The 19,496-nt window shown below is 43.0% G+C and overlaps 1 pseudogene; it reads left to right on the top strand.

The window, feature by feature from the left end:
• The first annotated feature begins 1,733 nt into the window (after positions 1-1,733).
• LOC105717393 (DEAD-box ATP-dependent RNA helicase CshA-like) overlaps positions 1,734-19,496 on the top strand; it is a 40,571-nt pseudogene continuing 22,808 nt past the window's right edge.

The following is a 19,496-nucleotide window of genomic DNA, read 5'->3' as shown; positions in this document are numbered from 1 at the left end:
GGCAAGAGGTGTTACTACTAAAATGGCTTCTGCTGACGTGCTCCCTGCGGTGATGGAGGGTGGGGATTGCTCTCCAGGGAGATGATTCCCTGTCAGAGGGTAGGTACAGTTCCCCCTTCTAAGGACCCCCCCAGGTTCAGTCCTGTATGCAGTTGGGTAAGCCAGTCATGCATGTGGCTGCAAGCAGGCCCCAAAGTTTCCTCTTTCCCCTGAAAATATCTTTCCCACCTACAGGTTTCTGGAACTAGATCTTCCTCCCTCAGACATTCTTTATGTTATTGAATTGTCTTCTGTTGAAATGCAAAGATCTTTCAGAAGGGCTGTACACAGAGATCACTTCGAAATACGACCCTTTCTATTCTGCCTCTAAAACGTGTTTTACACATTTTATTAGGAAATATTTCAGACTTACAAAAGGTATGAAGAATTTTTCATGGTCATAAGTTAAAACTGAAAAAGAATATGCATAGTTACCCAGCTTAATATGTAAAATATTACCAATGGAGTTGAGGCGCCTTTGACCTCTTCCCCAGTCACAATTCCTTTCCTGCTCCTAGAAGTAGCCGCCATCTTGAATACAATGTGCATGAATCCCAAGCATGGGATGTTGCAGGAAATTATGATCTGCTCACTCACCCCCATACATCCTGCTCTTCTACTGCTTCAGGCCATTATCATTTTTCACCAAAGCCATTCATTCAGCACACATCGAGAACGTACTTGGGCCAGGCACCATGACCACTGTCTCCTACCCAGTGTCCTTGCCTCCAGTGTTTCTCTCCATCCAACTTACCTCTCACATTGCAGTCACAATATTAGATCTCTGCTCAAGAACTTCAAATGGCTCCCTATTGCCTATATGCTAAAGTCCAAGCTCTTTAACACAGCATCCAATTCTACGTGAACAGATTGCTAGAGCCACTCCCAGAGCCTTGGAAGGGTTAGGGTAAGGATTAAGGTGGGGTTAGGGTTACCATTAGTTTCACAGTAAATGGGCTCCTGTATACATTTGCATGGCTGCAATAATACATTCCTGTGGTGCATCTTCTCGTTTTAGTGGAAGAAATTTAACAGACTTGTTCAAATCCCAGCTCTTCTTTTGCCAGACCTTGGGCAAATTGCTTTGTGCATTAGTCTGTTCTTATGCTGCTATAAAGATATTACCTTAGGCTGGGTAATTTATAAAGGAAAGAGGTTTAATTGGCTCACAGTTCCAAATGCCTGGGGAGACTTCAGGAAACCTTACAATTATGGTGGAAACTGAAGAGGAAGCAGACACCTTCTTTCAAGGCAACAGGAGAGAGAGAGCATGAGGTGGGGAACTACCAAACACATTTAAACCATCAGATCTCACAAGAACTCACTCTCTATCACAAGAAGAGCATGGGGGAAACTGCCCCTATGATCCAATCACCTCCAACCAGGTCACTCTCATGACATGTGGGAATTATAATTCGACATGAGATTTGGGTGGGCACACAGAACTAAATCATATATCACTTTGCCTCTGAGTTTTCATTTCCTAATGGAGATAAGAACATCTATGAAAGAGACTGTTAACTAATCACCAAAATCCCTTTTGTCCTTCTTCTATAGGTCTAAGATTGTAGCTAGGACATTGCTACCCAGGTAGAGACCCTATTTCTCAACTTCCTGCCAAGCCTGGGATTTGATTCTACCTTATTTAAAGCTAATATGTTAGCTTCTGACTGTTTCACTGGTGCTAATGGAAGATGCAAGACCTTAAGTCAGAGACAAAGGAGTTTAGTGCTCATGACACATCAAGCAGCAGGAGCATCAGCATATTTGCATTGGTTCTTCTTGCCCCAGGTCTCACAGAGGATAATGTGATGGCCCCCGATGGATGTTATGCATGCAGTGGGTTTGTGCTGCAACTGAGGAGCACCAAGCTTGGGGAATCCATCCCTTTTATAGTAAGCAATAAGCAAGCCTATTCATTGTCCTTGGTGGAGTATGTGTTGGAAGGAATGATGAGTAGATGTAATTTCATTTCCTAAGGTAATTGTCTGCATACACAACCCTAAGAAATGGCCTGGGTAAAAGAGCAGTGAGGTCCTTGAAGTTCTGGTGTACTCAGCAAGAAATGTAGGAATCCAAGAGGTCCAAGGAGGACTCTCTCCCAACAGCTCCTTTGAAACTACACATGACCATGTCACTTAGATCTCTATATTAGAATATGAGGCAAGATACGTGTGCCTTCTGGAATGACACCTTAAAAGCCAGCTATGCCTCATTTAATTCGTCTTTCCCCTTCCTGTTGGCTGGTTAATGCAACAACAAGAGAGATTTTGGAAGATAAATATCAAAAAAGCTGCCATCAGCCTGAGTCCGGAATGACTGTGCACAGAAGAGTTGCCCATCAACTTAAACCATTCACTTCAAATTGTCACATGAAAGAGACATACACTTTTTATTCTGCAGGCTGTCTGGAGACGTCATTTGTTAAAGTGACTCAGTCTACCCTTCGCTGATAAAACATCTAATGCAGAAGTGTTGTGAGGATTAAATGAAATTCCAATGGCTAAAATTTGGGCCATGTTTTTGCTAAAACCTTGAGTATGTTATTTTATTAAATAATCACAATAATCTTTCAAGGTAGATGTCATCATCTCTATTTCATAATTGGAGATCAAAGAGATTAAAAAATATTCTTAAGGTTCAAGGACGAAAAAGTAGGAGAACTGGGACCAAATCCAGGGCTGACTGATGCCAAGCCTATGATTGTCTTCCGTGTGCCACACATTTTCCAGGGTTTCACTTTTAGGTTCCAGGTTCTCTCTCTTTTTCTCTCTCTTTCTCTCTCTCTCTTTAGCCATCTCATCTATGGTTGATCCCCCATCTTCTTTTTTTTTCTCATCCCCCCATTTCTTAATATTGATTTATACTTTTGTTCCAGATAGCATACTGTAATGCAAAAAGTATTCAAGTCAGGAGATCCGATTTTTGGTTTCAGCTTCTCCAAGTCCTAGCTGTGTGTACTTGGTCAATCATTTCATTTCTCTGCGCCTCAGTTTTCTGGTCAGAGTTAAATAGATAGATCAGTAATAGTTGTCTTACCTATCTTACACAATAACCAGAAGGTTCAATTAAAATACATTGCATCAAAAGTCTTTACAAATTGAAAAACATTCTAGAAATGGCAGGTGTTACTCTTTACCCCCATCCCATGTGCCAGTAGTTCACAAAGTACAGTCCCTGGACAGCGGCATCAGCGTCACTGGGAACTTGTCAGCAATGCAGATTGTTAGGTCCCACCCAGCCCTGCTGAATTGTGAAATCCGGGGGTGAGGTCCGGGAAACTGTGTTTATCAAGTTCTCCAGGTGATTCTGATGCACACTGAAGTTTGAGAACCACTGTCACATGTGCCAGTACATGCATTCACAGGCACACATACTCATATTCAGGTAAAATCAAGTTAAAATAGATATTAGATTAAAAAGGTGCCATCTAAGAGCAGCCTGTGGATGGTGCTCGGGAGAAGGATGTGGTGAGTAGTGCTAAGAAGAGTCCTGGGAGGAAGGAGTGAGATGACGGCCAGGATCAGTGTCAGGCCTCTCAGTTCAGTGGAATTTCTCTCCTCTTCCCCTAGAGCTGGGGCTGTGAGCCCTGCTATAGCAATGGGAGGAGGAGCAGGAAATGTGGGTCTTAAGGAAATAACTCAATATTTATTAGGACTCTTTCTGTTGTAAATAAGGGAAACCCATCACAAATAGTTTTGGACAAAAATGCACACTTACTGGCTTGCACAACTGAAAAGTCCAGAGGTAGACTGGCTTCAGGCATAAGCTACATTCTGGGTCTCAAATATTGTCATTGGAATCTGTTTCTCTCATTTTGCTGCCTCTAATTTTCCCTGTTATTTTCATCACTCTTGGGGTCTTCTCTTGCAGTGGTAAAAATAGCCAAAAGCCTTCTAAGGCCCATGTTTGAGCTGTTTAGCCACTCCCATAGCAGGAGTGCCTCTTTTCCCATGGTTTCAACAGAAATCCTAGACTGACTCTCTTTGATCCTGCTTGGGCCACGAAACCATTAACATGACTCTGATTGGCCAGACCTAGGGCATCCCCAGTTCTGGAATCCAGCAAGGCCACATAAACTGGGTCCTGAATTATCTGATGGAGCAGAGAGACCTTGAACTGCTCACTTTAGGACTGCCTAGTGAGAGATACATAAAATTTCTCTTTTATTTAAGCCTGTGTGTTTTTGGGTTTCTTTGTTCTAGCAGCTTAGCCTGCATGCTAGCAAACCCTTAACCAAGGAAGCAGTGTGGGAAAATGGACTGGTTGTTTAGAGATCTGGGATCTCATTGGTTCTACAATTTGCTGTGATGTGATCAGTTTCTTCTTGTGTAAAATAAGCCATGTGAATTGAATCTGGGATGCAGGAAAATGGAATTCAGGTTGAGCCAAATGTGGAAATAATCGTATTTATAGTCACTTCTCTGTATCTGTGGTTCTACATCTGTGAATGCCACCAATCATGGATCAAAAATATTCGAGAGAAAAACAATAAAAAATACTACTACTACTATGAGAAATAATAAGTAAAGAACCAACATAGTATTACATCTACTTATATAGCATTTATGCTATATTAGGCATTATAAATCATGAGACTTACATAGAGATGATTTAAAGTATACAGGAAAATGCACATAGGTGATAGCCAAATACTACGTCATTTTCTATAAGGGACTTGAGCACCTGTGGACTTGGGCATCTGTGGGGAACCTGGAGCCAATCCCCTCATGAACACAGAGACATTATATTTCATGGGGTTGTGAGAATTAGAGGAGCTAATGCGTAAACCACACTTACCCTAGAGCCTGGGACACAATAGATGCCCTGTAAGCATGAGCTGTAATCATTATTATTAAGGTCTGATCTGACCGACTGCAGGACGCTGCCTGGAGTGCTGTGTTGACCAGCCTATGAGTCCCCACCAGGACCACATCAGAAATGAGCACCACTGTCACCCAGCAGTATTCTCATGGGCACAGGGGGCAGTTCCTCGTAATGAAGGGATCCTCTGGATTCTTAAGGCCCCTTCCTTTCCAACTTTAGAGAATGGTGTCTATTTATACTAGGCCAGCATAGAGTGTCCTCTTTTCCCCTTTTCCCACACCACCCACACCACCAAGGGCTTCAAGTAAAACACAAACACAGGAACTCCCAATGGCCTTTCACTCTCTGGCAGGACTTTTCTCCACCTACTTTCTCATTTTCTGAGCCTAACCCTTGAATCTGGAGACTTCAGTCTTATGAGAGATGCCTAGACTTCTCAGGCTTCTTTTTTTAAATTGTTTTTCCTTCCCTCTTGTTCTGACTCCAATCTCTCAGAGACTGGAAATTGCTGTGTTAAATGATATTGTCAGCCTGATCTTCGAAGGATGCGTTTCAAGGACCGTGGTCTCTCCACAGTTCCAATTCCATTTGGGGTGATTCCGCCTCTGCTGGCTCCATTAGCCTATGAAGTTCTGGGTCCAAAGAGGAGCCTCCGTGGGGGTTCTGATCTGCTGGAAACCCAATCATTAACACAATTTCGAAAATAACCGAGTCAGAGAATCCAAATCTGAATTTCCATCCCCAATCCCCAATTGTTTGCAGGGAAATGTCGTATTCTGATCATTTTCAAAAGTCACAGAAAGTGGAGAAGTGATGCATGAGTAGGGGCTCAGCTGAAGAAAATAGAATCTACCCTGGAAAATAAAATCCACCTAATTTAAGCAGGGCGTCGTTTGTAGAGGCCAAATCCACTCCAATGGCCCTATTCTTAAGTCTTTAGATTCCTTCTATACTGGAGTTGGCAAACTATGGCCTGCTTTTGCAAATACTGCTGCCACCTGTTTTTGTAAGCAAAGCTTGACTGGAACACAGCCACGCCCATTCGTGCACATACTGTCTATGGCTGCTCCAGCACTTACAACAGCGGAGTTTAGTTACAACAGAGACCTCATGGCTCACAAAGCCCAAAACTTTTACTGCCTGTCTTTTTTCGGGGAAAGTTTGCTAATTTTCCCTGTTCTATATCAATTTCACTTAGCACAGGCCACCATCAGCCAACAAAGCTAGCAACTGCTCCCATCTGCCCATGCGTGTGCTCACTCTAGCAGCTCTGGAAGTGGCACCCATGGCAACGAGTTCAGTCCGAACTGTAATTATGTTCCTCCCTCCGTGGTCTAACATCCTCCACATCCATTTCCACACCCATGGATAGGAGAGAAAGGTGGTTCTTTTGGGGCAGCCATAGACGCATCCTGGTTCTCAGACAGAGTCAGGAATATACAGCTCTGAGCCTGTCATTTTCTTTTCTTAAACTCTCTTGTTTTATGAGTTGAAGTCAGTGTATCCCATAGTGCCATTGGCAGTATGGAGTCCTTTCCTACCATTAGAAAATGTATGAGAAGGGGAGACCCTGCAACTGGAGAGCCTGTACTCATGCAATATGGACACTGTTACTCAGCTCCAGCTAACGGTTGTTACAGGGGAAGGCAAACCTGTGCTGTCAAATCTTCCAGTTTGTTTTGTTTTAATAGGAAGTCATTGCACACTGAGGTTTAAGGCTTTTCTAGCTGGTAATCTTGGACAAGATCATGTGGTTTTTTTAAGCTTGGTGTCCTAAGCTGTCCAGTGAAAGGAAGGAAGGAAAGTAAGAAGGAAGAGAGGGAGGGAGGAAGGGAGGGAGGAGGGAGGGAAGAAAGAGAGGGAGGGAAGGAGAAAAGGAGGGAGAGAGGAAGGGAGGGAGGGAAGGACTATACCTTGCAAGGGTTTTGTGATACTTATGTGTGATAATTCATGTCAAGTTCTTACAATGGAGTCTGGCTTGTGCACAGTACCTGATCAGCAATTGTTAGCCTCCCGTTTTTCACTGGGCACTGGAGAAGGCACTAGATTGGGATCCCATCTTTCTTGTCTATCTCTATCCAGAGGGCAGAATGTTCTATTTTTGTGGCAGGACAGCAAAGCCCATCCAGAAGAGAGCTCCAGGGTCCAAGCGCAAGTCTCTGGAGCTCCTTCTATGAAGGAGTGAGGCAGACAGACCCAAGGAACCTTCCCAAACAGCATCCAAGGCAGATGTTTGTTAGGGAAGAGAAATAAAGAAATAAGTAAAGAGAAAAAGAAGAAAGTAAAGCAGGAAGAAAGGAGAAGGAAACAAAGAAGAGGAGAAAAAGGGAGGGGGGAACTAGACTCAGTAAAAACCAAAGCACAGAAGCATTGTAATTAATATGTAGGAATAGACTCTAGATTTACGGTATAGAAATATTAAAAAACTACTAAGCAAGACTCATATTGCAGATTATAATTAATAGGTAAAGATAGATTTATTGTCAAGCTTAAAAAGCAAACTATAAAATAATATCTATTAAATGATAAAATAATGTATATTAAATGATGCTAATAATGTCTATGAATTTACGTATATCTAACTAGAAAAAAGACTGGAAGGAAAGCCAACAAAATATAAACAATGGTTATCTCTGGGTGACAGAATTATGGATGACTTTTGTTTTGTTTTACTTCTATAAACTTCCTAAATTGTTTTCAATGAAACTGCGTAACTTGTGTAATAAGACAAAATGGGAATTATGAAAAATAATCATTTTGAATGTGAAGCCACTAGTTGAACCTTGAGTTTCAAATTCTTTTTCAGTCTTCCAGCAGGTGGCGCAATGGCAATGTCCGCCTCCTTGGCAGAATTTCACTCCACGATTAACAGAACCTCAGATCTTAGCCCAGGCTGGCCGTAGAGCAGAGAGCCTGTTCTCTGGCGGGGAGGGGAAGCTTGAAAGGGAACACTCAAACCCAGAGGCTGCCTACACTCCGATTGCCGGCTCCATGGCTCAGTTCTTCCCACAGTGGGAGATACAAGGTTTTTGGGTAAATACAATGATACAGGCAGAAGAAATAACGTTTTCTCTTCCTCCATTACCCTCCCTATCCCCTGTAATTTGGCCCTAGGCAAAGTTCAAATTCGTCTTTTTGATGGGCATTTCTAGACTGCATTGGATTTGCAGCTCATTCAAGCCCTAATGGTCAGTGAGAGTTTGGGCTCAAAGCGGAAGGAAAAAGCAGACAATCGTCTTATCTGTAGTGTTCTCTGGTCAGAGGATCTTTAATGTAGAGCATACCTTGTGCATGAAGATGGTGGACACGCTGGCCAGCCATCAGCTGTGGGGAGTGCTGAGACAAAGGGGGACTGCAGCCGGGCTAACCAGTCTACCAGGGGTGAACGAGACAATCTCTCCAGGCCTGGACACTCTATGGGGATGTGCTATTCGTAGCCAGGGCACAGCTTGAGCTTGATCTGGAAGCGGAGAAACCCTCAGAGAATTCAGCCACACTTATCATTTTGAATTTTGTTTTAAATCTTAAATTTCCCCACTCCCAAGAAAACCACTCCAAAGGGAATCCAGCAGGGGAAAAGCCACAAGAGTCCACCAACACGGTCCACATTCCCCGCAGATGCACAGGCACGGATACCATCTGGAAACAAGGAATGCTCTGGGCCCTCACTGCTATTCCTTATAGCTCTTCAGTAAGCCTCCAGTGCCCTTCTCCATGTTGAAATGGAAGGGGGCAAAAAGAAATGACGGAAGGAAGAAAGGGAGGGAGGGAGGGAAAAAAAGGGCCATCACAGCTCATCTTGGCAGAAAGAAGCTAGCAGTCTCCTCCCTCCTTTCCCAGAAGTTTCCACTTACTGATTCATCTCGATTGTGATCTAGATGCCTTGACAGAGGCCCTGCTTGCACGGGGCACTCACCTAGGTTTTGAGAAAAGTCAGTCAAAGCCCTTGACATACAGTAGTTTTCTATTTCAGAGAATCCAGATGATCAGAAGGAACCACATAAAATGACAGGGAATAGGGACCTGTCAGTAACTACCTGTGCCTCTCCCTTCATCCTACAGGTGTTCATTCAAATTCTCTCTCTCTCTCAGACACACACACACACACACACTCCCTGGGGTGCTACAGTAGTGAGTATCCCATGCTATGGGTTAAATTTGTCTCCAGGGTTCATGTGTTGGAAACAATCCCCAGTGCCACTACAGTGTAGGTGGTGGTGGGAACCTCTAAGAGGTAATTAGGTCATGAGGGCACTGCTCTCCCACTGGATTAACGTCACTTTCATAGGAGTGGATTTGTTATCAAGAGAGTGGTTTGTTACAAAAGCGAGTTCATCCCTCTCTTGTGCTTTCTCTCTCTCCCTCTGTCTCACCCTCTTGCCCTTCACCATGGGATGATGCAGCAAGAAAGTCCTTCTCAGAGGCCAGCACCTTGTTCTTGGACTTTCCCACCACTGTGAGAAATACATTCTTACCCTGTGAGAAATACTCGCATTTCTTTTCTTTGTAAATTATCCAGTTTGTGGTATTCTGTTATAGCAACACAAAACAGACTAAGACATCACACAATAAAAACAGCAACAAAATAATGAACACATATAACACTATATATGAATCAGTTTAGCTTAAAGGTTAAGCACTTTGGAGTCCCCCGGCCTAGGTTTAAACCCAACCCTGCTGCTTTCTAGTTGAACATCTCAAACAGACCACCCAAACTCTTTGAATCTTAGTCTGTACATCTGTTAAATGATAATAATAATAATAGCTACAAGTCACACTATCACAGAGAGGACTCAGTGAGATCTTCCATGTAGAGCCCTTGGTGCAGTGCCTGGCAGTGAGCAGCACTCAGTATATATAGACTATTGCTGTTTTCTGAAAGCATATTGATAAAGGGGCAGTCTGGGATTGCCAGGCTGGAGTTTGTTGATGGAAGGGAAATTTTATCAAGGGCAGTGATGCCCAGTGACAAGACTGTTTGGCACTGAAACCATTTTACAAGGAGCTTCCGTATGCCTTAAAATAGAACCCAACACATTGTTGCCACAGGTGTCTGAAGTGGCTATCTGTAAAAAGCAGTGTGATTAGTTAGCTGAAAGGGTCAGCTGCTCTTCAGACTAATAAACCAATGTGGCTCAAGAACCAGCCAGTCAGAAAGAACCCTGGCTCTAGAGCCAAAGCAAGCTCCTGGACATCCTTGGGGTGCCAGGTCCCTTCTCTTGGATTGCAGGGAGTCCAGGGGATCCAGGGAAGGGGATAAGCAGCAGTGACACAGGTGGGCATTTGGCAGTGGCTACTGACCAGCTGATACAGATATAGTTCATTATTTTAATAACCTGCATGGACATGCTGGTGTACCCTGGCTAAACATCAGCTGTAGGTCAAGATATGAGTTTCATCCAGGCACAGTGGCTCATGCCTGTAATCTCAGCACTTTGGGAGGCCGAGGTGGGCAGATCACTTGAGGTCAGTTTGAGACCATCCTGACCAATGTAGCAAAACACTATCTCTTCTAAAAATACAAAAATTAGCTAGGTGTGGTGGCACGCACCTATAGTCCCAGCTACTCTGGAGGGCTAAGGCAAGAGAATCACTTGAACTCGGGAGGCTGAGGTTGCAGTGAGCCGAGATCACCACATCACACTTCAGCCTGGACAACAGAGTGAGACTTCATCTCAAAAAAAAAAAAGATATGAGATTCAATCCCACCCCTACCTGAGAATCTCTTAGTCCATTAGCCAGGGATGACACAGCAAGAAAGAGATCCGTGGAGAAGGTTCAAATTGATTCAGTGGAAAGAAATCTCTCCCTAATTCTGGAAGGATAACTCAATGTCAAAACGGTACATGGTTGGTTCCTATTCTTGTGTAGCTGGTGGGGGCTAAAGTATTCAGAGCCCCACCTTCTAGCTGCTGAGAGTCCAGGAGAGAGCTGTTTCCAGTGAGGATGAAAGGATTGCCCACTAACACACAGGGATCTGTGGAGGTGGGCTTGGTTCACAGGGGTGAGGAAGATGAGAGGAAGGAACTCCTGACCTCAAGTGATCTGCCCTCCTCAGCTTCCCAAAGTGCTGGGATTACAGGCATGAGCCACCACGCTCGGATGAAACTCATATCTTGACCTAGAGCTGGTGTTTGCCAGGGTGCACCTGCAGGTCCATAAAGGTTATTAAAATACTAAAATATATCTGTAGATGCTCATGTGCATGGAGAGAGGATACATGGAAGCCAGTTTCCATGGTCTTGTATGTGGGCTTTCAACAGAGAGGGGCTACCAAGAGAAGCTGGAAGAATGGTTTGCCCACACATTCTTCAAGAGACCCTGGGAGACTAAGGCAGTTGTTCTTCAGAACTGATGAGAATGGGAAAGATCACTCCACCACTGCCAGGTGGCCTCAGTATAGCTGACACAGTGTGGCCTCAAAGCCAGCAGCAGAATGGAGCCCTAGCAACAGGAAACAGAACCTGACTTGGGAGACTTACTGGGCTTTGGAGGCCACACAGGGGCTGAGAGTCCTTGTTTGGTAGCATTTCCAAGACTTTCCCCAAGGTTTTTTCCCAAAAGGTTGCAGGGCTTTGAGCAGGGAACCGGAAGACCTGCCACAGCAGGGAGGTAGGCTAGAGGAACATCTGTCACTCAATGGCAATAACCTCCCATATCTGAAGAGCATAAAGAACAAAGCTGGAGGCATCATGCTATCTGACTTCACTATACTAGAAGGCTACAGTGATCAAAACAGCATGGTACTGGTACCAAAACAGAGATATAGACCAATGGAACAGAACAGAGGCCTCGGAGGCAATGCCACACATCTACAACCATCTCATCTTTGACAAACCTCACAAAAACAAGCAATGGGGAAAGGATTACCTGTTTAATAAGTGGTGTTAGGAAAACTGGCTAGCCATATGCAGAAAACAGAAACTGGACCCCTTCCTGACACCTTACACTAAAATTAACTGCAGATGGATTAAAGACTTAAACATAAGGCCTAACACCATAAAAACCCTAGAAGAAAACCTAGGCAAAATCATTCAGGACATAGGCATAGGCAAGGACTTCATGACTAAAACACCAAAAGCATTGGCAACAAAAGCCAAAATAGACAAATGGGATCTAATTAAACTCCAGAACTTCTGTACAGCAAAAGAAATAATCATTAGAGTGAACTGGCAACCAACAGAATGGGAAAAAATTTTTGCAATCTACCCATCTGACAAAGGGCTAATATCCAGAATCTACAAAGAACTAAAACAGATTTACAAGAAAAAAAACAAAGAAACCCATTCGAAAGTGGGTGAAGGATGTGAACAGACACTTTTCAAAAGAAGACATATATAAGGCCAACAAACATATGAAAAAATGCTCATCATTACTGGCCATTAGAGGAATGCAAATCAAAACCACACTGAGATACCATCTCATGCCAGTTAGAATGGCAATCATTAAAAAATCTGGAGACAACAGATGCTGGAGAGGATGTGGAGAAATAGGAATGCTTTTACACTGTTGGTGGGAGTGTAAATTAGTTCAACCATTGTGGAAGACAGTGTGGTGATTCCTCAAGGACCTAGAAATAGAAATTCCATTTGACCCAGCAATCCCATTACTGGGTATATATCCAATGGATTATAAGTCATTCTATTATAAAGACACATGTACATGTATGTTCATTGTGGCACTGTTTACAATAGCAAAGACCTGGAACCAACCCAAATGCCCATTGATGATAGACTGGACAAGGAAAATGTGGCACATATACACCATGGAATACGGATCTCTTTCTATGCAGCCATAAAAAACGATGAGTTTGTGTCCTTTGTAGGGACATGGATGAGTCTGGAAACCATCATTCTCAGCAAACTGACACAAGAACACAAAATCAAACACCACATGTTCTCAATCATAGGTGGGTGTTGAACAATGAGAACACATGAACACAGGGAAGGGAGCATCACACACTGGGGTCTGTTGGGGGGGACTAGGGGAGGGACAGAGTGGGGTAGGGAGGTTGGGGAGGGATAACATGGGGAGAAATGCCAGATATAGGTGACCGGGGGATAGAGGCAGCAAACCACATTGCCATGTATGTACCTATGCAACAATCCTGCATGATCTGCACATGTACCCCAGAACCTAAAGTGCAATAAAAAAATATATATATAAAGCACAGTATCATTCCTAACTCTTCCCAGCAGAGATAATTATTCCTGTTGTGTAGACAAGAAAACTAAGACCTAGAGAGGTAAAGGGACTTATCCAAGGTTAGTCATGGCAGAGTGGCAGAGCCTATACACACTGGGTCATCATTCCATGTTTTCTGACTGTCAGTTCAGTACTCAATCAGAGGGGGAAACAGGGGCAGATGAGGTGCCTGGGGTGCAAAATGTAAAGAGGCCAGGTCCTTTAGCGTGAGGTGGCCAGGACACAAAATTTAAAGACACTCACAATCCCGGGTCATGAAGCACCACACCCACCTCCAGGCCTTGCTTTAATTACCACTCCCATTCCACGCCAGCGTTGAGGGCTTCACCACAGAAGCCCACTGCTGGCATTGCACCCTGGATACCTCTGGCCCCCATTTGCCTGTTGAGCAAGCCTGGGGCTTCACCACGGGCTACATCCTTCCTCAGAAGCTGCCTGGAATCTCCATCTGTTCTTGTACTCAGGAGAAGGGGAGTGAAGGAGAGTCTTGCCACCAGATATGCCGGGCACCACAAACAAACAACAAAAAAGATTCATGTGTTCAATGGAGCTGAATTTTAATTGATACTTTCTCAAACAGTGGTTCTGAACCAACATCCCTCAGCCCCCAAAGATGATGAAGGGGGTGCGGTTTAATGCCACAATTAGCAGACAACCCCACAACAAATACAGTAAACATTAATCATATTAAATGTTGAATGCAGACTTTGGTACGCTTGAAGAGCAATGGGTTTTTAAAATTTTATTTTACAGAAGACAAAGCAATGATTGTGGAGGAATTATTCCGATGTCAGCGCTGAAGGGAAATAATGTAACATTCTGGAATTTATATAAAAATTACAGCTTTGTTGTGTTTCACACTATATATAGTAATTTAATCATTTGCAGCTGATTAATTTCAGTGAAGGAAAATGTAGCATTATGCATCCCTAATGGAGTTCCAAGGTTTGAATTCTAATCGTGAGTTGGACACAGTTTAAGTCTAAATTAGCAATTAGCTTGGGCAAGGGACGTTTAGGTTGAACTGAAGTCATCTGTTGACATGTCCTGAGTCAACAAGAGAGTAACAGTGAAGATCTTCAGAAAAATGCTTGCCACGGAACACTCTCTGCTGGCTTATTAATTACCATGCCGAACATTAGCAGAGCGTCGTTCCACTTTAGAAAACATTTTCCTGTACATCAATCTCATTTGCTTTAGTCTTCCTCTAGATCTGTGAAGTGGGTGTTTGTGCTCCATTTTATAGTAAGGAAACTGAGGCTCATAGAACTTAAGACCACATTGAGGAAGAGCACCTCGTGGCAGAATTTGAATCCGTGTTCTGGCTTCAAAATCAGTATCCTTTCTACATCAAGATACTTTCTGGGGACAAATTTGACCCATCTTGAGGTCCTCCAGAGCTAAGTGCAAAGATAGTAACAATGCCAGTGAAAGCAAACCTTGGTGAAACTCTCAGTATGTACCTAGCAAGGTGCTAAGCACCTTACAGGTATTAATCAACTTGGTTAATCCTCAAACACAACTAGAGGTGGGTACTGTTCACATCTCCTTATACAGAAGCCTCACGTGAATCAAGTTACTTGTCCAAGGATGCAGCTGAAGTTGAAAAACACAAGGCTGAGGCTTCTTGATCTTGTAGCCCACTTGGGATTTGGCATGTTTGGGTGTGATGGCATATTTTGGGCTAGGAACTAAGGAGAACTAAGGCACGTTTTGGATATTCTCAGATCCCTCTCCCCAACTTCTCCACCCTGCGCTGCTCCAGGAAGGAGGAACTAGGTGGATCTGTCAAGTCTGGTCAGCAGGAGCAACAGCAGGAGAGGAGGTAGAGAAGCCAGTGGTCCCAGTGTTTCCTCTGGCTTTCTCACTGCAGGGCAGTTATGAGTCTGCTGTGCCCCTTACCCAAAGGTCATGGCCACTCTCACTGCCCCTTCAGATCCAGGTGGTCACGGTGCCACTATTCCCAACCCCGCAGAGCTACGCACTCCCTTCTTGTCTTTTTCCTCCAGCCTGCCCTCCCCTTTGTAACTCATTCCTCTATTCAGAAATGCTGACTGATCAACAGACAAAAACACAGTACAAACCCCACCCTTCACATCAAAACTAGAGATTTGGAGTGAAACTTACCAAATCAGCTAGAGTTCTGGCCGGAAGCAGAAGTTTTCAGATAGGTTAAAAAAGAGATTTCCTTAAAAAAATGAAATGACTATTTATAAAGGTGTGGATAGGGTTAAGTGAACAAAGAAATATCCAGGCACCCAGACACTGGAAGAGCAGGAAGCAATTAGTATTCCTAAGGCTGAAAGGGCTGAAGTTGGAAGCCAGGAGGAGCTCCTGACTACTGTCTCTTCCTGCCCTTGGAAGTCTTGCCTGTACCAAGCTCTCATGGGTGACACCCAGCCAGAAACCTGATTGCAGGGGAATGTGGATGGTGCAGGGTTCAGAAGCACCCTCCCAGGGTACAAAATAGGACAGATAAGGTAGAAAGTGAAATGCAGTAGAAAAAGAGGGAATAGCCTATATGTATGTCTTGTATCTTTGCCAAGGCTGGAGGTTAGGAAACATGAGTACTTAAGAGTGTCTTAGTTTTTTACAAGAGAATTTCTTAAGTATTTCATTCCCACAAAACAATGGACTCAAGCAAGGATCATCAATAGATGCTAAAATGATGGAGTGAAAAGTTGGTCAGACAACAGGATATTTACATGATCTCAAATCATCCTCCCAAAGATTACTTGTTAATTATGAAGAAGTAATGAGATCTGTCAGATACTGGCTTAACCAAGCGATCAAGCTTAGCATCTTCAATAACAGGACAAACTATGTGTCCCATCAAGAGATACAGTGGGAAGCACACAACTTCACCTTTGTTGGATTCTTGCCAAAATGCTTATGCTGAATCTAACCAAGAGAAATGATCAGACAATACAGATCCCAGCGCATTCTATAAGACAACTTTTCTGATGCTTCAAAAAGTCAGTGCCTTGAATAGCAACAGCCACAAAGACAGAGCTAAACAGAAAAGAGAGAACTACACAGACAAACTTGGACAAACCTGGCAAACATAATGTTGAGCAAAAGAAGCCAGACTCTAAAAAGAGCATATAAAATGTGATTTCACTTGCATCAAGTTACAAAACACAAAAAACCAATTTAGTCATTAGAAGTCAGACTAAATGGATATCCCTGGGAGGTGTTGTCATAAAGGGCACCCAAGAGAGATTCCAGGGGTGCTAATGATGTTCTGCTTCTTGATCTGAGTGCTGGTTACAAGTGCATACTTTGTGAAACCTCATTATAACCAACACACGTGTGTGTGTGTTGTGTCTGTGTGTGTGTCCATGTGTTAGAGAAGGAGAGAGAGTATTAGTGTGGTAAAAGATTAACAGTTGATGAAACTAGCAAGGTGTTGGGTATATAAATATTCAGCATCATTGTACCATTCTTGTAACTCTTCTCTAGGTTTAAAATTTTCAAAAATAAAAAAATGGAGAGATGATATAAAAACGGTTCGAATCATTTTTGTGAGTGTTGAATTGCATAGAATTGGCCAGCACACTATGTACTAGCAGTGGCCTCTCCAGCAGTTTCCCCTCATTTATACACTTATTTAAATATATGCAAACTATTCACACTTAACCAACATAAAACAAACAACTCAAAACTATTTTGCATTCATCATGGTCCCTAAACACAAGCCAAATACCTCATTTGGTGCTCAAACACAGGCATAGCAAATCTGTTCCCATGCTGAGAGAAAAACGTCTGTTAGACATACTAAGCTATGGCTTAGGATCCACAAAGCCATATCCATGGGACTTTGAATTCTCAAGGGTTATTTTAAAGTGAGGCAATTTTACTAAGCTCACTGTCTTTATTTTTATTTACCTTTTATTTTAAGTTCAGGGGTACATGTGCAGGTTTGTTATATAGGTAAACTTGTGTCACAGGGATTTGTTGTATAGATTATTTCACCTCCCAGGTATTAAGCCTAGTATCCATTAGTTGTATTTCCTGATCCTCTCCCTCCTCCCACCCTCCACCCTCCGATAGGCCCCAGTGTGTCATTCCCCTCTATGTGTCTATGCATTCTCATCCTTTAGCTCCCACTTGTAAGTGAGAGCATGCAGTATTTGGTTTTCTCTTTTTGTGTTAGTTTGCTAAGAATAATGGCCTTCAGCTCCACCCATGTTCCTGCAGAGGATGTGATCTCATTCCTTTTTATGGCTGCAGAGTATTGCATGGTGTATATGTACATTTTCTTTATCCAGTGTATTGCTGATGGGCATTTAGGTTGATTTCATGTCTTTGCTATTGTGAATAGTACTGCAATGAACATACACATGTGTGTTTGTAAACAGAACGATTTATATTCCTTCGCTGACTTTAGAATTCAACCTGTCTAACCTGTGACACCACTGGCAAAGTTGACCAATACTGGAACCTCATTTTGCCTTCAAAGCACACACCTTTGTTGCGGTAGAAGGGAGAAGAAAACTCAGCTCCCTATTCTCTGGTGTTTTCAGCTCCAGGCATAGATTTTTAAAATCCCAAAAGAGGGCAACAATAAAAACAAAAACAAACCAGGAAAGACAGAGAAGCTCTATTTATTTTTGTCTACTCCTGTTCCAAAATGGCACAGTAGCCAGGCAAGCTACAGAAACCCTGATGTAAACATCAGATACAATGAGAAGCAATAGTCTTTCCTCTCAAAGACCACAGTTGCAAAATTCTTATGCTTCTCCCCACCCTCACCCACCCCTTTAACTGCCAAGGATTCAGGAAGGCCGCATGCACTGTGGCCTCCTGGCATCCCTGGTCTGAGAGAGATGCAGATTCTTTCCCCCAACTCTTCAACTTTTCACTGCCAACTGAACAGACACCTTTGGTTCAGCTTACCTGCCAACCACCTGTGAGCCACTCTCTAGCACAGTGCTGGAACGTAGTAGATGCTTGATAAATATTTGTTGAATGGGTGAACTATGGAGAGAAGAGCTGTGGAAGAAGCAGAAGTGGTTTTCATGTAGGATTCTATAAAACTTGGAGGGCTTTTCCCCCCACTTTTGCTGAGAACCCAGCTCTGGAATCCTCAAGGGTGCCATCTCGGGATCGGTACAGTCCATGTGTGGCATGGACTTTAGTATTCTCATCTTAAGTGGCTTGGCAGGCAATTGACATGTGTGATGATCCAGGGTAAGAGAAAAATACCATTGCTGTGTAGCAATTGCAGAGGACAGGCTGATTTCCAAGTTCATGTGTGATACTCCTTTGGGACTCCTTGACATGACTGACTGACTCAGCACGTGTAGGGTGCTGAGGCCCTGAGGCAGCGTAAGACAGAGAGAGAGTTGGTGAAATTTCCGGTATTATTACAATGAGTTCAATTTTGTGCTTAAGAATCTGTATTGAGATGCTATACTAAGTAAATACATTATTTTATTTAAATCTGTACTAGATGCTACACTAAGTAAATACATTATTTTATTTAATTTTTGCAACAACCCAGTTAGATATCTCATTTTACAAATGAAGTGACTAAGACTTGACAAGTTAACTTGCTTAAGTGTGATGGTCATTTTATGTGTCAATTTGACTGCTGTACTCGGTGCCTTGATGTTTGGTTAAACATTATTCTAGGTATTTCGATGAGAGGGTTTCTGGATGAGATTAACATCTGAATCAGTAGACAAAGTAGAGGAGGTGGTCTTTTCCAGTGTGAATAAGCCTCATCGTATCCCTTGAAGACCTAAACAGAACGAAAAGGAGGAGTGAGAGAGAATGTGCTCTCTCTGTCTTAAAGCTGGACTATTGATTGATTCTCTCCAGCCTCAGGACTCAGACTGTTACTCTACCATCTGCTTTCCTGAGTCCCCAGTTTGATGACTACAGATCTCAGGACTTCTCAGCCTCTATAACCTTGTGAGCCAATTCTTTATGATAGATAGATTGATGACAGATAGATACATAGACAGAATCATAGATAGATGACAAATAGATTAGACAGATAACAGATAGATGGATGGATAGACAAATGGGTGGATGGATAGAAAATAGATAGATGATAGATAGATATGGATAGATGAATAGATGGATGGATGGACAGAAAGATAGATAGATAGAAACAGATATATATCCTATTGGTTCTGTTTCTCTGGGAACCTAGACTAATACACTAAGATCCTGCAGTTATATAATAGACACTACTGGCTGCTTGCCTACCAACAATCATGAGACATCCCACTCCCCGCTGCTGGTAGGACTCATCCTCCACTATGTAGACTTAAAATGTCAAATACTTCCCTTCCCAGCTTTCACTGCATTCAGGGCACAGATGTGCACCCCAAACCTTGCTGTGTGGATTTAAGGAGAGTTTGCTGGGGGCTACTGGGAAAGAATTTCTCTCCTTGAAAAAAAAAAAAAAAAGC

Source organism: Aotus nancymaae, unplaced genomic scaffold, assembly GCF_030222135.1.
Source record: "Aotus nancymaae isolate 86718 unplaced genomic scaffold, 86718_ANA_hifiasm-v0.15.2.pri h1tg000059l, whole genome shotgun sequence".
Classification (NCBI taxonomy): Eukaryota; Metazoa; Chordata; class Mammalia; order Primates; family Aotidae; genus Aotus; species Aotus nancymaae.
Note: the sequence above shows the minus strand (reverse complement) of the source record. Positions and strands in the feature narration are given on the sequence as shown.